The following is a 20261-nucleotide window of genomic DNA, read 5'->3' as shown; positions in this document are numbered from 1 at the left end:
AGCCTAGCCGAGTTCTGGCAGTTGAGGCCATCTGGATAGTGAACTAGCAGATGAAAAATCTCTGTGTATCTCTCCCTGTCTCTAAGTTAGACCTTCAAAATAAGTAAATAAACAAATATGTTTTAAAGATCACATCAGTGATTCCTGAACTGAAGTAAACATGACTATGAAAAAAAGAAAAGATTATTATGAACACTAAAATCCACTAATTCAAAGAAAAAAAGAATTCAGAAAAATCAGCCAAAAACAAGATAAATACTCACCCAAGAGCCTTATGGCATAATCACGTGTTTTTTGTGTGTGTGTTTTTTTTTGTTTTTGTTTTTGTTTTTTTTGACAGGCAGAGTGGACAGTGAGAGAGAGAGAGAGAGAGAGAGAGAGAGAGAGAGAAAGGTCTTCCTTTTGCCGTTGGTTCACCCTCCGATGGCCGCCGCGGCCGGCGCACCGCACTGATCCGAAGCCAGGAGCCAGGTGCTTCTCCTGGTCTCCCATGTGGATGCAGGGCCCAAGCACCTGGGCCATCCTCCACTGCACTCCCAGGCCACAGCAGAGAGCTGGACTGGAAGAGGGCAACCAGGACAGAAATTGGCACCCCAACCGGGACTAGAACCCAGTGTGCCAGCGCCGCAGGCGGAGGATTAGCCTATTGAGCCGCGGCACCAGCCATAATCACCTGTTATACAGTATACATGGAAATGTTTAATTCACAACACTAACATTTTTACAATAAGAAAAAAATAAGTGTTAATTATATAGAGAAAATTAAACTTTTACTAAGAAGTATGAAAATAAAGATTATTTCTTCAGGTAGGAATACCCATCTTCTGGAATTAACATTTTGTTCATCTACATTTATAAATGTTCCCAAGGTAATTTGTTATAAGGTCAGTGAAAACCCAATCAAATCTTAATGAATTTAATTGTCTATGGTGATAGAAATCACAAAATGATTATAAAGTTAACATCAAGGGCTGGCATTGTGGTGTAGTGGGTAAAGCCACCACCTGCAATGCTGGCATCCTACACAGGCAATGGTTGGTATCTCAACTGCACCATGTCCCATCCAGGTCCCTGCTAACACATCTGGGAAAAGCAGCAGAAGATGGCCCAAGTACTTGGCCCCCACTATCCATATGAGAGAGCTGGACGAAGCTTTAGGCTTCTGACTTCAGCCTGGCCCAGCCCTGGCAGTTGTGACAATCTGGTGAGTGAACTAGCATGGAAAACCTCTCTTTCTTTCTCTCTCTCACATGGAAAATCTCTCTGTGTAGCTCTCACTTCAAATAAATAAATAAATCTTTTTTAAAAAATAGAATGCAACTAAAACAAACTGAGAAGTAAACATAAAAATATAATAATGATGATTTAAAACTTCCTGTCCTTGAGATGCAGAAGAACCACTCTTTACTATGAAAACTGACAAAAGAAAACAATAAAGTCAGGATTATGACTAAGCATGTAGTAGAGCCAGAAAGAATATTTAGCACATTACAACAAAATGCTATGTTTACTGTAGCAGATGAAGAACAGAATTTTTAGGATTCCTTCAAAGACTTTTATAATCTAAATAATTCAGTATAAGAAAGTATTTTCTTCCTACTGATTTTCTATATAAACCTAGCTTATACATGTTTATTCACTAAAATAGTGAAAATACCAAGGTATTGAGAAAGAACAGGTATTACTTACTCTTAAGGATACCACTTATTGGGCCGGCGCCGCGGCTCACTAGGTTAATCCTCCACCTTGCGGTGCCGGCACACCGGGTTCTAGTCCCGGTCGGGGCGCCGGATTCTGTCCCGGTTGCCCCTCTTCCAGGCCAGCTCTCTGCTGTGGCCCGGGAAGGCAGTGGAGGATGGCCCAAGTCCTTGGGCCCTGTACCCCATGGGAGACCAGGAGAAGTACCTGGCTCCTGCCATCAGATCAGTGCGGTGCGCCAGCCGCGGCGGCCATTGGAGGGTGAACCAACGGCAAAAAGGAAGACCTTTCTCTCTGTCTCTCTCACTGTCCACTCTGCCTGTCAAAAAAAAAAACAAAAAAAAAAAACAAAAAAAAAACCAGGATACCACTTATGAAACACAGATGGAGTTAAAGAAACAAACAAAAAACAGTACAGATACAGATAGATTGGTTATACACACACCTTCTGGGAGGTATGAATTATAAAAATGTTTAGTGTAAGAAAATGAAAAGAATACTCAAATATGATCACCAGTTTGCCTCAAGTTGTGCAAAGTATAGAGAAACCATCTTCTGCAACAGCTTCCCAAAAATCTCTGGATTAGGATAGATATAAAAACTCAAGAGTGGGGCCGGCACTGTGGCACAACAGGTTAAAGCCCTGGCCTGCAGCACTGGCATCCCATACGGGCACCAGTCTGAGTCCCAGCTGTTCCACTTCTGATCCAGCTCCCTGCTAATGCACCTGCGAGAGCAGCAGAGGATGGCCCAAAGCCTTAGGTCCCTGCACCCATGTGGGGGACGTGGAAGAAGCTCCTGGCTGCTGGTCCTGGCTTTGGACAGCTCATCCCCAGCAGTTGAAGCCATTTCAGGACTGAGCCAGCGGATGGAAGACCTCTCTACCCATGTATCTACCTCTCTCTGTAACTCTTTCGAATAAATAAATTCAACAAAAAATCAGAGAACAGACTTATTAAAGATGAGCTAAATAATTAAGTAAAATTTTTATGAGACTGAAATTAGTAAGACCAGATTTGTGGGGACAGCACCGTGGCACAGGTTCATCTTCCACCTGTGGCGCCAGCATCCCATATGGGTGCCGGTTCTAGTCCCGGCAGCTCTTCTTCTAATCCAACTCTCTGCTGTGGCCTGGGATAGCAGCAGAAGATGGCCCAAGTCCTTGCCCCTGCACCCATGTGGGAGACCAGGAAGAAGCACCTATCTCCTGGCTTCAGATTGGCGCAGCACCAGCCGTTGCAGCCATTTGAGGAGTAAACCCACGGTATAAAGACCTTTCTCTTTCTCTCTCCCTCTCACTGTAACTCTACCTCTAAAATAAATAAGTAAATAAATCTTCGAAAAAAAAAAAAACACCAGATTTGAATAGTCACTGTGTACAATGATTCCCAAACTCTACTACAGAAAAATGGAATTTTATGATAGATGGAATAATGCTAAAAAAAAATTAATTATCTGTTCTAAATTTTAGAATGCCCTCAGAAGCAGCAATTTTCACTGAGAAGCTACTCCACTACCAATTTAGAAAGTTCAAGTAAGACTGTGTGTCAAGGTAAGCTAATCACAAGTCTCATCAAGCTAAGAAGATCAGAGATCCTCTATTCTAGTAATGTGAATTTTGAGGGAATCACACACATACACACACATTCTCTCTCAGGCACACTGCAAACAGAGAAAATGGTAGGAGCCACATTATTTGAATTTCAGTATCCTGAAAAACTTGTCCATTAATTCCTGCCACCTGATCTCCAGAGCTTCTATGGCTCCTGTCCCTTCTACCATTCGGTTTATCAGTTTTATGAACTCCACATAATCTATTTTTCTTCTCAAAAATCCACTTAGTCAAAGACTCAGTTTTTGTTTGTAATCAAAGAATCCAAATTGACAGAAAATCCACTACCACCAAATTCTGCAGTAATAATAATGATACAGTAATGCTCTGAAGACCATGTCCCCTTCTGTGTGTCTCTGTCCCCTGAAGAAAGCAGGCTAAAAAAGGATTCAACAACAACTCTATGGGAGAAGTAAAACAGAAAATCTTCTAGTGTTTATAATCCAAATCCATGGCCAAGTCTCAAAGGTGCAACAAAGCAACGATTACAACATAATGGAGGTAACACTATATTGTACTAAGGGTTTGGGGACTGTATTGCTAAGGACACCATGAGTCACTGCTAACATATCCCCCAAAGTAGCAGGAAAGTTGACGGCCTGGGCCTGAGACAACATAAAATGCTTTCTGAGCAAACACTGTGATGAACAGCCAAGACTGGATGGCCTACTATTTTACATTTATTTAAAATTTGTTTTAAAATTTTATTTAAGGTATGCGCATTTGGCCTAGCAGATGGGAGCTTCTCTGTCTCATCCCCCTCTCTGAAATAAATAAAATTCATTTTGAAATAAAAATGAATTTACTTGAAATGTTATTCCTTTATCAGAGATTTGTCTTTTGATGATGTTAAAAAAACACACACACACACACACACACACACACAACCTTCTTCCTAACAGACTGGTGCCAGAGACAGGAGAGAGTGACTCCTATATACTCCAGAGAAAGCTAAACCTTGTGCCAAGAAATTAAAATTTTATTAAATTTTTACAAAGTTTTTAATCAAAGTTCATGAGTAAAAACTCAAATTTAAAATATTTCTATGCATATATGAATGTTCAAGTCTAAACATTTAACATACAAGTACATTTAAAACCAATTATCTTCTCTAATCCCCAAATGTAGTACTTTTCAGCATCCCTTATTTAAATGAATGCCTACCCACCATCATCTGACCATACATCTCTAGCATTTTCTTCAAGGAAGGAAATGGGCTAGCACCCACATCCATCAATCCCAAAGACGTGGATCCTGAATGGAATTCATGCACTCTTCCTCATCTTACTACTTTAGTACAGCATTGTATGTTTTTTAATTACCTTGAAACCTTTATAATCAGTTTCTTAATTTGCTCCCTGAATTAATCAACAAAACACAAAGCTACGTATTTCATGCCACAGCTTCCCAATAATGATAAATACCAAAATCCCTCAAATTCCTGGACAGCTTTAAGGCCCACAAAGGATTCTCTTCCTTGCAAAGGCGAATCTCTACACCCAAACTTTTGATCTTGGTTATACCTTATAACTCATCATAAAATATTCTCTATCTGGGGGTAGTAATTATGGCACAGGTTAGGGCCACCCCTGCAGTACCAGCATCCCATATGGGCACCGGTTCAAGTCCCAGCTGCTCCTCTTCCAATCTAGCTCCCTGATAATAGCCTGGGAAAAGAAGCAGAAGACAGCTCAATTCCTTGTGCCCCTGCACCCATGTGGAAGATCTGGAGAGGCTTCTGGCTTTGGCCTGGCCTAACCCCAGCTGCTGTGGAAATTTGGGGAGTGAAGCAGCAGAAGGAAGTTTTTTTCTAACTCTCCACACTTGATCTTAGCCAAAAGGCCAAAAAGCGATTCTCTAACTCTTTCAAATAAATAAAATCTTTTTAAAAAAAAAGTGAACACCAATTAAAATATAATATGCTTGAGGAATAATGAATAGCAATTCAGCTCAATCAGAGTATCAACATGGACCAGCATTGCAGCACAACAGGTTAAGCTACTAACAGTGATGCCAGCATCCCATATAAGTGCTAGGGTGGAGTCCTGGGGGCTCCAATTCCTATCTAGCTCCCTGCTAATTCACCTGGGAAAGCAATGGAAGATGGCCGCAGTCATTGCGGGCCCCTGCACCCTTGTGAGGGACTCAGATGGAGTTCCTGGACCCTGGCTGCAGTGGGAGCTATTGCGGCCACTGGAGGAGTCAATCAGTTGATGGAAGCACTCTTCTCTCAGCCTCTCTCTCTACCTCTCTATCTTCTCTTTAACTCTGCCTTCCAAATAAATACATAAATCTTCAATACTCCACTTTTAGCAACAGGCAGATCAGCCAGACAGAACGTCAGCAAACAGCAGACTTAATCGACACTATAAACCAAATGGACCTAACGGATATCTACAGAACTTTTCATCCTACAGTTGCAGAATACACATTCTTCTCAGCAGTACGTGGAACTTTCTCTAGGACTGACCATATATTAGACCACAAAGCAAGTCTCAGCAAATTTAAAAAAAAAAATTGAAATTTGTTGATAGAAAGACACTAAAAATGCTTTTATACGTTTGTGCTTGAGTCTGCTGGTCAAACAAGCTACACCGTGTTAAGATATTTAAGATGTTTCCAAATTCATACATTCTTAACATTCATAGAAGGCACTTGACCTTCCAATAAATGTTCTCATAAACTGATATTCAACAGTTGAAATTGCTTGCTAAGTTTTCATTTGATAGTGTTATTGTCAGTAAGCAATCCGGGAAGTCTGACTTGTTCACTCATTTCTCTATTCTCTTCAAGATGGGAAACTGACTCTATACTGAAGGACTCTCCGGATGTACAGCTTGATTTCTGGATCTTATAAAAGGGATGGCTAAGCTCTCTGCTGTGGCCAGGGAGTGCAGTGGAGGATGGCCCAAGTGCTTGGGCCCTGCACCCCATGGGAGACCAGGAGAAGCACCTGGCTCCTGGCTTCAGATCAGCACGATGCACGGGCTGCAGCACAGCGGCCATTGGAGGGTGAACCAATGGCAAAGGAAGACCTTTCTCTCTGTCTCTCTCTCTCACTGTCCACTCTGCCTGTTAACAAACAAACAAACAAACAAAAAAGGGATGGCTAACCTTTTCTGTAATAATAGCACAACAAAAATGAGAGCTTCAGTTACGATTTCATGGCTAGATTCACGTCACCATGGGCACAGTAAACAGGCAAAATCTCCCTTTCAGACAAAAAAAGGGAGAAAAAGCTTTAAAGTAAGGACATAATTTTCCTCATGGGCACTGTCTACCTCACAGAAAAACCACTATCAGAACATGCCTGTGACCACAGACTTCAAGTTTAGGCCACTAAAGATCAGAGATGGGATTTGAGCACACCCCTTGACTTGCATCCTCTGGTCTTCTTTAACAAAAACCAGGAGAGAAAGAAAGCTAGTCTCAGAGCAATATAAAGATTAGGTGGCAGACCAATTAATGGCTGCTTTTGCACAGTGATCTGTCATCAAGGAGACCCAACAGATCAGTCCACTGCAATGGTTTATACGGAAAGCCAGAGCTTCAGCAGAAGTCAGTTTATGAAGAGCCCTAGCAGCTCTGTCATCCAAGAGTTGGGTCACTGGAAACAGATCTGCCCTGGAGTGGAAGCACCTCAGGTCAGAGACACAGACCTGGCTATAAGCTCAAAAGCCCTTCTCTCGGCCCAGCTTCCAAAGTAACCACCGCTGCTGAGGGTACAGCCAAGTAGGTCAGCAACACTGCCTGCAGAACTGTAAGTTTCCTGTTAAAGATGCCACCTGCCTTCACCTGGCCAGCTCTCCTCCCAGGCCTGCTGGGTAATGGAAGTCCACAGGATGCCTTTCCAAGGAGGTTCACACCTCCTTTAGGATGTACTCCATATAAAGAGAGAGATCGGTCTGGGCCTCATAACTGGCAAGGCCTTAAAGACCACCAGATTATTATCAGGCCCCTTCTGTAGTTTCTATTGGCCTCTTAATCGGAAAACTTATTTCTGCCTTAGTATCTTTCTTAGGTTCTCTAATAATGACTCTGTCCTTTGTTCTAAACCCTGTCCAGCCTACTTGGGGCCTCATTCCTTTGTAATGATAGCCTCTACTCTAACATCAATGGCTCTACTCCCTAAATCATACTATGTATCTTATCGGACCACAAGGGAATTTCTAACTGTAAAGTTGTATGGTTCTGCATACATTCCTACAGACTTACTTTTAAGGGTACAGTTTAAAAATTTGTCATGGAACTCCAAATCCCATTAAACTTGGTGGTAAAAATGCCATCTTAATTGTTAAAGTGATTGTGTTAAGGTGAACACATAGATAGTGATCATATAAATAGGGTCAAGTCCCTGGTAATAACAGATAGAATTAAAAAGGAGAGAATGACCAACATGGGAAGCAGTCCACACAGAAGAATCACAGAATGACAATCACTTGAAGTAACACTTTGACCTCAGAATCAGCCCTTAAGACTTTCTGGTCTGGCTAAAAAGACTATGAGAACATTTCAGGTAGGGAAAGCCAAGACACTGTGGCAAAAAATGTTCTATGTGACGGATTTCTGTGAGTGAGACACCAATGGAAAGAAGTGGTCTTCAAAGAAAGATTTACTGAGGCTGGCACTGTGGCATAGCAGGTAAAGCCGCCGCGTGTAGTGCCGACATCCCATATGGGCATCAGTTTGAGCCCTGGCTGCTCACTTCTGATCCAGCTCTCTGCTATGGCCTAGGAAAGCAGTAAAAGATGGCTCAAGTCCTTGGACCTCTGCCTCCACATGGGAGACCCAGAAGAGCTCCTGGCTCCTGATTGGCGCAGCTCCTATCGCTGTTGCGGTCAATTAGGGAGTGAACCAGTGGGTGGAAGACCTCTCTCCATCTCTCTTTCTCCTTCTCTATCTCTCTGTGTAACTCTGGCTTTCAAGTAAATAAATAAATCTTAAAAAAAAAAAAATAAGGATGTACCTTTCTCTAAAGGGAAGAGAGAATTTCTATTTCGCTTATGGCCTCGTCCAAAATACTAACCAGTTTGTGGACTCAAAAGGCTTCCATAGCCTAGAAGCTCATTTCAAGAGCCTCGGGTGGTCATTGATATCATACATAAGAGTGTTAATTGTTAAATTAACAACAGGAGTCACAGTGTACTAACTCCCCCTATGAGACCTCCATCCTCAATGAACTGGACTGAGAATTAACTGTAAAATCAGTTCTCAAACTGTGTGTGTGTACAAATTGTTGAAATCTTTACTTAGTATACAGTTGGTCTTTTGTAAAAAAGTTACTTGAAAATCAATCTTAATGTAGTATGGGACAGGGAAGGGGAGAGGGAGGAGGAGGAGGGATGGGATTGTGGGTGGGAGGGCTGATATGGTGGGAAGTATAACTATATTCCTAAAGTTGTACTTATGAAATTTGTATTCCTTATAAAAATAATTTTAAAAAATATAAAAAATATTTTAAAAAATAATCTCACTCTGAGTTTAAAACAATTTTCATTTTATATGAAAACAAACTGTTTAAAAATATCAATGGACTGGCATTGTAGCATAGTGGGTAAAGCCACCACCTGCAGTGCCAGCACCCCATATGAGTGCCAGTTCAAATCCCAGCTGATCCACTTCTGATACAGCTCTCTGCTATGGCCTGGGAAGGCAACAGAGGATAGCCCAAGTCCTTGAGCCCCCTGCACCTGTGTGGGAAACCTGGAGGAGACTCCTGGCTTCAGATCAGCACAGCTCCCGCCATTGTGGCCACAAAGGGAGTGAACCAGTGGATAGAAGACCTCTCTCTCTGCCTCTCTGTAACTCTGCATTTCAAATAAATAAATCAATCAATAAATAAAAACATTAAACTATAAAGCTTTCTCTACAGTGAGGGAAAACAGCAGTAATACAGATATATATATCTTTCTGGAATCCTTTCCATAACTTCGTGATGTGATCGCTGGATACTGAAGGTGTGGCCAAGATGATGCCTGGTAACCTGGGGCCCACACACTGAGGTCATGATGGTTGCATTTACAGAGAGAGAAGACTGGTGCACTAGGAACAATGTGGTAAAGAGTCACGAAGCAATGTAAAAAAGGACTGTCAAGTTGCACTGAGGAGCCTATATATTACAATAAACATATAATAATAATACATTCCATTTACCAATCTATACATATAGGAAAGTATGGAAAGAAACTAAAAATATTACTCATAATATGTGTTTAACAGTCATTTGACAAATACTTTTCAAGCAACATCTACATTCCAAGTGCTTTGTTTTCAACATTGGAGGCATAGCAAAAGGCAATAAAAACATGATTTCTATCTTCGGATTCTTATGTTCGAAAAAAGAAAAAACAAAACCAGTTTACTACAAGAAAAAAGGTCCCTGGGAAGAATGTGCCAGGCAGGGGTCAAAATTGCAGCATGGTGGGTTAAGCTGACATCTGTGACATCGGCAACCCAGTTGCTCCACATGAAATTCAGCTCCCTGCTAACGGCCTGAGAAAAGCAGTGGAAGATGGCCCTTTGGCCCCTATCACCCCTAATGGAGACTAGGATGAAGGTCCTGGCTTCGGCCTGGCCCAACACTGGCCATTGCAGCCACCTAGGAATAAACCAGAAGATGGAAGATATCTCTCTCTCTCTCTCTCCTTCTCCCCCTCCCTCCCTCCCTCTCTGTAACTCTTTCAAATAAATAAATCTTAAAAAAAAAAAAAAAAATCCCAGGCAACTAAAGTACAGATAAACCTCAGAAGAGGTGAGAAACAGCCTTACAAGTTATTGAAAAACTGAGTAAATGCCAGTGAGAAACACAGCCAAGAACTTTCTTCATGCGCAAGCTCACAGAATTCAGAATCTTTAATTTTTATGGCAAATTAATCCTTAATCTTTATGGCTGATTTTCATCAACCTTTAAGTGAAAAGAACTCTTCCTTCATAAACATAAGCAACAGTTTTCTACTAGCAACAGTTGTGACTTTGTCACCAAAAGAAATTGGGTATTTTTGTGTCATATTACAACTGTTACAGAAATATTACCTGTGGGGCCAGCACTGTGGTGTAGCAGGTAAAGACTCCGCTTGCAGTGCCTGCATCCCACATGGGCACCAGTTCAAGTCCTGGCTGCTCCACTTCCAATCCAGCTAACTGCTATGGCCTGGGAAATCAGCAGAAGATGGCCCAAGTCCTTGGGCCCCTGAACCCACACAGGAGACCTGGAAACTCCTGGCTCCTGGCTTTGGATTGGTACAGCTTTGTCTGTTGCAGCTGTCTGAGGAGTGAACCAACAGATGGAAGACCTCTCTATCTCTCTGCCTCTGCCTCTCTGTAACTCTCGTTCAAATAAATAAATAAATCATTAAAAACATTAAATATATCTATTAAAAAGAAATATGACCTATGCTTCTAATACCTTAAATGCTGGCACTAACTTAATTTGCTGCTAGATTTTCTCATGTAATGCATTAGGAAAGAAGCACAAATCACCATGTAATGAATTTGTATTTTTATGTATGCTGATAATTTTACTTCAATATAACTGGTTTCCAATTACTCAATAAATTTTATTTTACGCATTACAAACTATATGTGGGGAGCAGCCCGGACTGGACTGAGTTACTGGAATTAAGACTTATTCTAATGCATCTGCTCTCCCACAATATGGCGCTGGGAGAGAAGTAAACAGCTTCCGCACAGCTGCCTCCAGTTCAGCTAATAAACTGTAGGACTTGCTCCTGATTGGAGGAGAGCAGCGTACTCGGCGTGTGGGCAGCTGAGTTGGGATTGGCGGAGGAGGACTATAAAGGAGGAGAGAGTCGGCATGCACCGGGAACATCTATGGGGAACATCTAAGGGGAACATCTGAAGGAACGCCTGTGCAGCCCCCAGAAAGCCGGCCGGCGGAGTGCCGCTCCCCTGCGGAAGTGGGGAATGTGGCCAGGGGGAACTGCCCTTCCACGGAGGTGGAAGGGATAGTAGCCAACCCGGGAAGAACCAGCAGCAAACCCAGGGAGGGCCGAGCAGACGAAAGAACAGCGCAGGGTCCTGTGTCGTTCCTCCACGAAGAGGGGGAGCGACACTATATTCAGAGAGAATTCAAAGGATTCCCAGTTTGCCAAATGTGTCCAAAGCACAAAACAAATGGCAAACATCTTAATCTACAGAGAGGGGCTGATGCTATGGCATAGTAGGTGGGGCCACCACCTGCTATGCCAGCATCCCACATGGGCGTCAGTTCAAGTCCTTGCTGCTCCACTTCCAATCCAGCTCTCTGCTATGCCCTGGGAAGGCAGTGGAAGATGGCCCAAGTCCTTGGGCTCCTGCATCTATGTGGGAGACATGGAAGAAGCTCCAGACTCCTGGTTTCAGATCAGCTCAGCTCCAGCTGCTACGGCCATTTGGGGAGTGAATGAGCAGATGGAAGACCTTTCTCTCTGCCTCTGCCTCTGCCTCTCTGCCTTTCAAATAAATAAATAAATAAATAAGTCTTTTTTTTTTTTTTTTTAGAGAGTTATGATTCCTATCAACTAAATCCAACTTGTGGCACTTGCTTGGTTCCAACTTTCAACAGATAAACTACAATCAGATATTTTTGAGAGAAGTGAAACTAGAAAAGGAACTGGGTAACAGATGATACCAACAATTTAGGTTTATTAAATGTCTTATTAAAATACTTGAACATTCTTATGGACATTATTTTGCAACATGTCATAATGGTACTGTGGCTATGTACACAGAAAAGCCGACATGTTTTAGAGATACGAAGTATGCAGGAACAGAATGACCATGTGGCGATCTAGCTTTAAATTATCTTAAGGAGGGGGCCAGCATTGCGTCGTAGCAGGTAAAGTCAATACCAGCATCCCACACAGGAAAAAGTTTGTGTCCTGGCCATTCCACCTCTGATCCACCTCCATGCTAATGGCCTGGGACAGGCAGCAGAAGGTGGTGCAAGGACTTGGGCCTCTGCCACTCATGTGCGAGACCCAGGTTAAGCTCCTGGCTCGGGTCTTGGCCTGACCCAAGTGCTACCCGTTGCAACCATTTAGGGAGTGAAGCAGCAGATGTAAGATACCTGTCTTTCCTCTCTCTCTGACTTTCAAAATAAACAAATCTTAAAAAAAATATTTTAGGGCCGGTGCCATGGCTCACTAGGTTAATCCTCCGCCTTGCGGCGCCGGCACACCGGGTTCTAGTCCCGGTCGGGGCACCGGATTCTGTCCCGGTTGCCCCTCTTCCAGGCCAGCTCTCTGCTGTGGCCAGGGAGTGCAGTGGAGGATGGCCCAAGTGCTTGGGCCCTGCACCCCATGGGAGACCAGGAGAAGCACCTGGCTCCTGCCATCGGATCAGCGCAGTGCGCCGGCCGCAGCGCGCCGGCCATGGTGGCCATTGGAGGGTGAACCAACGGCAAAGGAAGACCTTTCTCTCTGTCTGTCTCTCTCAGTGTCCACTCTGCCTGTCAAAAAAAAAAAAAAAAATAGTTTAGGGAAAAAGAAAGAGGTGGAAAAGATGAATAAGAAAAGCCTAAAAAATGTTAACTACATAACCTGTGTGATGGGGCAGATGGAAGACCATGTGCTGTTTTCCCTAATCATATTTATGTTTGAAGTATTTCACAATTTAAGAAATTAAGAAAACAAAGAAGGATCCCCTTGGTAGCTGCTTCACAAAAAGAAGTCCCAGGATTAGGGGTGTTGATTATAAAGAGGTGAAACTACCTGTCAGACAGCAAATTAAGACAAGCATTCCACTTTCTCTAGTCTGATATCCTAGGTCAGGTCATTTGACTGGATGAGGGTGCAAGCACTGTTTTTGTTTTTGTTTTTGTTTTTTTGACAGGCAGAGTTAAACAGTGAGAGAGAGAGACAGACAAAGACAGAGAGAAAGGTCTTCCTTTTTCCATTGGTTCACTCCCCAAGTGGCCACTACCGCCGGCACGTTGCGGCCGGCACACCCCACCAATCCGAAGCCAGGAGCTAGGTGCTTCCTCCTGGTCTCCCATGTGGGTGCAGGGACCAAGCACCTGGGCCATCCTCCATTGCCTTCCTGGGCCACAGCAGAGAGCTGGACTGGAAGAGGTGCAACCAGGACAGAACCAGTGCCCCAACCGGGACTAGAACCCAGGGTGCCGGAGCCTCAGGTGGAGGATTAGCCTAGTGAGCCTCGGCGCTGGCCAAGCATTGATTTTTTTTAACAAATTATTTTATTTATTTGAAAAACAGAGTTACAGAGAGAGGTAGAGAGAGACAAAGAGGTCTTCCATCTACTGGTTCACTCTCCAAATGGCCTCATGGCCAGCACTGGGCCAGCCCAAGGCCAAGAGCTGAGCCAATCCAAAGCCAGGAGCTCCATTTGGTTCTCCCATGTGGGTGCAGGGGCCTAAGGGCTTAAGCCAGCTTCTACTGCTTTCCCAGGCGCATTAGCAGGCAGCTGGATTGGAAGTGCAGTAGCCAGGACTTGAACCGGGTGCCCATATGGGATGCTGGTGCTGTAGGCAGGGGCTTTAACCTGCTGCACCACAGCACCAGCTCTATAAATTTTTTTTTTTTTTTTTAAGATTTATTTTTTGAAAGGCAGAGTTGAGAGAGAGAGAAGGAGAGATATCTTTTATCCACTGGTTTACTCCTCAAATGTCCACAAGGGCCTGAGCTGTGCCTGTCTAAAGCCAGGAGCCAGGAGCCTTTTCTCGGTTTCCCATATGGGCGCAGGGGCCCAAGGACTTGGGCCATCCTCTGCTGCTTTCCCAGGCACATTAGCAGGGAGCTGGATCTGAAGTGAGGCAGCTGGGCTCAACCCAGCACGGATGTGGGATGCCAGCGCTGCAGACAGCAGCTTTATCCGCTGGGCTACATTAAGGACTTCCCTCTTTTCTCCCCCAGTACATTCAGGGAAGACAGCAGAAATCATTGAAACTGCTATTGTGTTATCCATATCTTGTGAGGATGTGCTCTAAAGGTATTCATTTCAAAGGAGAAAAATATTCTATTTCTCATGGTATTAGCTGTCTGGGTCTCAACAAATCAGTCTTTGATCATGCTAGGACATCTTAGCATTCGAAATACTAATGGGTGAGGGAAAAGTAATCTTATTGTACACTTAAGTACCAAATGTTGATTGAGTTTAGGCTGCATAGTTAGTAAGTACTGACAATGCAGAACCCTAGATAATAGTGAGGAGGGAAGCCAGGTTGCTGTAAACACGCACAAAGGATGCAGTGCCAGGTCACAGCAATCTTCAAAAACAATTGGTAGAAAGTAGCAATTTTGGGTGTGAGGCTGTACTTAGATCTCTAGGCCACATGCGATGGTTTCCCCAGGTTGTCAAAAATGTCTGCAACTAAAAAGAAACCCTATTCATTTGTACAACTAAGGTGGGCTGTGCACCTCTCAGGTTTCGGTATATATGGGTAAAAACATAGTTTTTACTACAATAGTTTCCAGGGGAACTGCAGGCAGGGCTCAAAATTCAATAAATCTATAAGAGGCTAGTTTTTAATATGATAATTGTGTATGGCACACAAATGTTGTTATACATATCCAAATGGCCCCTGGTGCAAAAAAAAAAAAGTTCCCTGTCGCTGCTAGAGCCTGCTAGGCCTCTCCCCTCCCCACGCCTTCTACACCACCCTGCTCTCCTGCTTGCCGCTGACCTGCAGACTCTTCCCAGTCTGGCTAAGAAGCAAACAAGGAAACTTCCTATTTTGTTCTGGAGATATCATACACCATCCCCAATCAGGAGGGGGGAGGTCTTAGCAAAAGATTATATATGCTTCCACTGTTGCGAGAAAAAATTCTTAAAGTACCAAAAACCAATTCTATTTGAATTTCAACAATGAAAAATTCTTGTATAAAATATTCACAAATGTTTTTCCTTCAGCATTAAGAAATACATCTTATAGCTTTCTAAATGTTTTTAGTATAACATTAAAATTCACCATTAACAACTTTCATTCAGTATTCATATTTCTTTAAATATACAGGATAACAACCTCTAGCACACAGGCAGCAGCCATTATGCAATTTCTATCACTCTTAACAAATGCAATGCTAAATGTTAATTAGCATTTTTTTCCTTAAAGCACGTATGTTTTTAAATAGCATCTTCCGTGGCTGGCCCTATGGCACAGCAGGTAAAGCCGCTGCCTGCAGTGTCAGCATCCTATATGGGCGCAGGTTTGAGACCCAGCTAATCCATTTCTGATCCAGCTCCGTGCCACGGCCTGGGAAAACAGTGGAAGATGGCCCAAGTGCTTGGGACACTGCACCTGCGTGGGAGACCCAGAAGAAGCTCCTGGCCCCTGGCTTCGAATCAGTCCAGCTCTAGCCGTTGCAGCCATTTGGGGAGTGAACCAGCAGAAGGAACATCTCTCTCTATCTCTCTTTCTCTCTCTCTCTGCCTCTCTGTAACTCTGCCTTTCAAATAAATAAATAAATCGATTTAAATAGCATTCTTCCTAAAAATTCATCTAAATCTCAACTTCTAAGGGCATAAAATTCAACAACTATTCATCACTTGAATTAGGAGACATTTAAGTTATATGAAACTCGAATTCCAGGATCCATAAGGAGAGTTCCATTACAATGTACCCACACTCATCCACTTATCTATTGTTGCCTTGCTGCTACAGCAGAGTCAGGTATCTGCAACAGAAAATGTTCCTTCTCAAGATGTGCCACAATACTCACACACTACACATCCCAAGAAGCCCCTCACATCACCACCCCTGCTACTCTCCCAACAGCACATATCACAAGCATTTTGTCTGTCTTCCACGTTTATCACTGAATTCCCCAGGCCCTAAAAGAATGTTTGGCATACAGCAAGCACACAATACTTGAATAACTGCAAAACACAGAATTTTGTGTGCCATGCATTTTGTCATGCAACAATGTTTGGATTTTACTTTTTTATTACAAGTGCATACCCATCACATCAACATGACAAGTGCAGTGTGTTAAGGCATAGTGAAATGTAGATTGTTACTGAATTAGAAGACACAGCACAGCTTACTGCCTAGTGATACTTACAACTGTTAAAATAAAACAGAAAAATGAGAAAACATAAAACGGAGTATCTCAATAGAATTCCTTTATAAAAATTAAAACTGGGCTGCAAAGCAAATTTCTGAGAAGTCCATTTGTGATCCAAGTAAGGAAAATATTTCACCATGGTGAGTTAACTAAATTCTACAGTCAAAAAGAAAAAAAAAGCATCCAATGAATACAAACTTGGGGGCTTCCGGGCTCCTATTGTGTTACAGCAGGTTAAGCCACTGCTTGCGATGCCAGCATCCCACATTGAACCAATAGTTCAAGTCCAGGCTACTGTGCTTTCAATCCAGCTCCCTATTAATGCACCTGGGAAGTGCCTGGATCCCTCCCAGCCCTGGTTGCAATGGACATCTGGGAAGTGAACCAGTGGATGGAAGACCTCCCTCTCTACCTGTCTTTCCCTGTCACGTTGGCTGTTCCAATAAATAAATATTCAAAAAGAAGAAAGAAATAAAAGTAAACAATCTTGTTTAAGTCTATCAGCTCTTCCACAAAACTGCTGCTTGAAGAGCTGACACCAGGTACAACATCAACAGTTAATCAAAACTCAAGTCAAAAAATTGTATGGTTTTCTTTGCTCTTGAGGAGTTGACAGTCATTACCAACACTATTCAGTCACTGGAGGAGCCAATGCCATCTGAAGTGACTGAAGAATCAGAATCTAACTGCAGTCTACATGGAACCACCAGAGGAAACAGTAATTCCAAAAATTTTCAGAAAAAATGAATAAAATACAACGTGAGTTGGAATCACTTAAGATGTGTTGCTACAAATGATGCAAATATGATCATGTGAGGAGGAGAAAAGAGCTTGGATAAACAAATTTATCATGCTAATAAAAATGCCATGCACTTAAAGTCTATGGTTATTGATCAACAGGCATTTTGCAAAGAATATTTATTTACCATGTGCTGCTGAGCCAATAATCAGCAGTGAACTTCACTTGCCCTCACAGATTTAAACATCATCAGTTTCCGTAAATTTTTGTCGGAAATAATCATCATGTGTCCAGCTACACAGTATTCCAGTGGTTTATCATGAGTTAAGTTCCATTACGATTTTTTTCAGCTCTGGGCTGAGACTAAAATTTTTCTGAACAAGGAAATCCAGCCTCAGCCACAATTACCAAACAATGAATAACTCTGAAAATTAGATTTTGCTACAGATTTGATAATTGGCTTTTAATGAAGTCAACTTAAGCTAGAAGACAAAACAGTAATTATATTAAGAGTTCATAATGTCATTTCCATGACAACTAAGGTTTTTTAAATTATAAGTAACCTCCAGCCACTCTATGCATTTCCCAGGCAGTCAAAAATTAAAACCAGAAATGAGAATTTCATTCTCACCCAAATCTGTAGCAGATATATTTTCCATATTCCAACTAGAGTTCAGGCTATATTCTTCAGACTTCAATACAAATGTAGGGGCTGGCATTGTGGACTATCAGATAAAGTCACAACCTGTGAAGCGGGCATCCATAAGGGTGCCAGTTCATCATCCCTGCTACTCCACTTCCAATCTAGCTCCCTGCTAAATTCCCTGGGAAAAGCAGAGGAAGTACATGGGGCCCTGCCACCCATATGGGAGCCCAGATGAAGCTCCTGGCTTCCACCTGGTCCAGCCTTGGCCATTGCGATCATCTGGGGTATGAACCAGTGAGATGTCTCGGTCTGTCTGTGTGTGTGTGTCTCTCTCTCTCTCTAACTCTGCACAAATAAATTTTTTAGAAGTTTCCTGATTTCAAAATTCATCTAATTCATCTAATTCATCTAATGATCCAAGTAGAGAACTTCCAAATAACCTTTGAAGTATAATGACATATTAGAAATCAAGTATCAAGAAAAATTTCTAGAACTCTAAAAATGCCTTCCACGTGGTGATTAATGCTCAATTAATATCATATACTCATGGACTGATAACAATATTTAGCAGTACCTGTCTATCTGAAAAGATACTTTTTAAAAATGAAATACATATAAACTTCATTACTGATCGGTATTAACAAATTTATGTTTGCAATCAATTTTAGTGATATGGAGCACTAACTCTGAACACTAATTAAATGCCAATGCCCCTTCTAAAAATAAATATCATTCTTCTCATTATAAAAATCTGTAGCATTGCTTTGCTAATGAAATATTATATTTGTCATTAGAAATTTATGGAAATCTGATTTACTTCTTTTTGCTTAAGTATCTAGATAATTTCTCTGATTCTGTCTACTAGACTGCAAGACTAAATATTTACTATCTGGCCCTTTACAAAAAATTCTCGCCAGGGCCAATGCCGTGGCATAATGGGTAGTCACAGCCTGCAGCACCAGCAACCCATATGGGCACCAGTTCGAGTCCTGGCTGCTCCACTTCTGATCCAGTTCCCTGCTAATGTGCCTGGGAAAGCAGCAGAGGGATGGCATAAGTGCTTAGGCCCCTGCACTCATGTGGGAGACCTGGAAGAGGCTCCTATCTCCTGACTTTGGACAGGCCCAACTCAGGTCACTGCAGCTATTTGGGGAGTGAACCAGCAGATAGAAATTTTGGGGAGTGAATCAGTGGATGAAGTCAGTCTGTGTGTGTGTGTGTCTGTGTCTCTCTCTCCCTCTCCCTCTCCCTCTCTCCTCCTTCTCTCTGTGTAACCCTTTCACATAAATAAATAAATCTTTAAAAAAAATGCTCATCATTCAATCTAAATCAATACACTTAAATCTTTTAAATCACTGTAGATGAGAAAATGTAAGGCAATGGTGAAAATACACAAACCATGCAAATTCCTGCTGATTAATTTTCTGTTCATATTTGATTCATTACTGCATTCTCATTTAAAGAAATTTCGCAGTAAAGTTTCCAGCAGTTCAGCTAGATAATAAACACTAAGTGGTTTTGGAAATTAGTTTTTACCACAGACTTGGCAGTTATTTCATAATGAATTCAACCTAAGATTACAAGGTAAAATAGAGCTTAGATGTAAAAATACTGTGGTAAAAAAAGGGCTTGCTTCTTTTTATGGGAAAATATCAAAAGTCAATTATCACATAAATAACAGCTCAAATAAGGGTAGGCTATTCACTATATACCATATACAAATATTAATAAGCTTAGTTTAAATGTACCAGTGGAGACTTCAACCACATTTTTAATAGTATTACTTATCAGGTATGGGATGGGGAGGAGGAAGGAGAAAGAGGTGAGAGAGACAGACTGAAATGGACCGGGGCTGGAGGAGGTGGTGATTTCTTGAGAAAGATCTGTTTTCCTTCCAGTTATTGAAAATGGTTGTTTCATATCACAAAACAAGTTTTATACAGGTGTAACTGAGTGAAGTGTGACTAAAAACTTTCTATAAAATCTATCAAGTATTCTTAAATAAGGCTCCTATTTTGCAATCATACTTTGTGTATCTTTTTCTTTTTAAAGATTTTTTTTTTATTTTTGTATTTGAGAGGTAGTGTTACAGATAGTGAGAGGGAGAGACAGAGAGAAAGGTCTTCCATCCACTGGTTCAATCCCCAAATGGCAACAACAGTGGGAGCTGAGGCAATCCAAAGACAGGAGCTTCTTCCAGGTCTCCCATGTGGGTACAAGAGCCCAAGCACTTAGGCAATACTCTACTGCCTTCCTAGGCCTTAGCAGAGAGCTGGATTGGAAGAGGAGCAGCCAGGACTAGAACCGGCACCCCTTTGGGATGCCAGTGCCACAGGCAGAGGATTAACCTACTGTACCACAGCACTGGTCCCTACCTATTTTTACATCTTTCAAGTAAGTGTATCAAGGCAGAATTTTTTTTTAACGCTGCCCTCTTGAAACTACATAAAATGTTCATCCCAACACTACTTATACATAAAGACTTCCACAGTGGTACTCATATTATTTTTTCTCTATTAACTCTGTTTTATGTTGTGCTTATCT

General features: G+C 42.1%; 1 protein-coding gene across 4 annotated transcripts in view; it reads right to left on the bottom strand.

Moving 5' to 3' along the window:
* CDC73 (cell division cycle 73) overlaps positions 1-20261 on the bottom strand; it is a 141417-nt gene that overhangs the window by 59924 nt on the left and 61232 nt on the right. The gene's annotated exons all lie outside the window — the stretch shown is intronic.

Source organism: Oryctolagus cuniculus, chromosome 13 (assembly GCF_051225735.1).
Source record: "Oryctolagus cuniculus isolate XC-2025 breed Fujian yellow rabbit chromosome 13, ASM5122573v1, whole genome shotgun sequence".
Classification (NCBI taxonomy): Eukaryota; Metazoa; Chordata; class Mammalia; order Lagomorpha; family Leporidae; genus Oryctolagus; species Oryctolagus cuniculus.
Note: the sequence above shows the minus strand (reverse complement) of the source record. Positions and strands in the feature narration are given on the sequence as shown.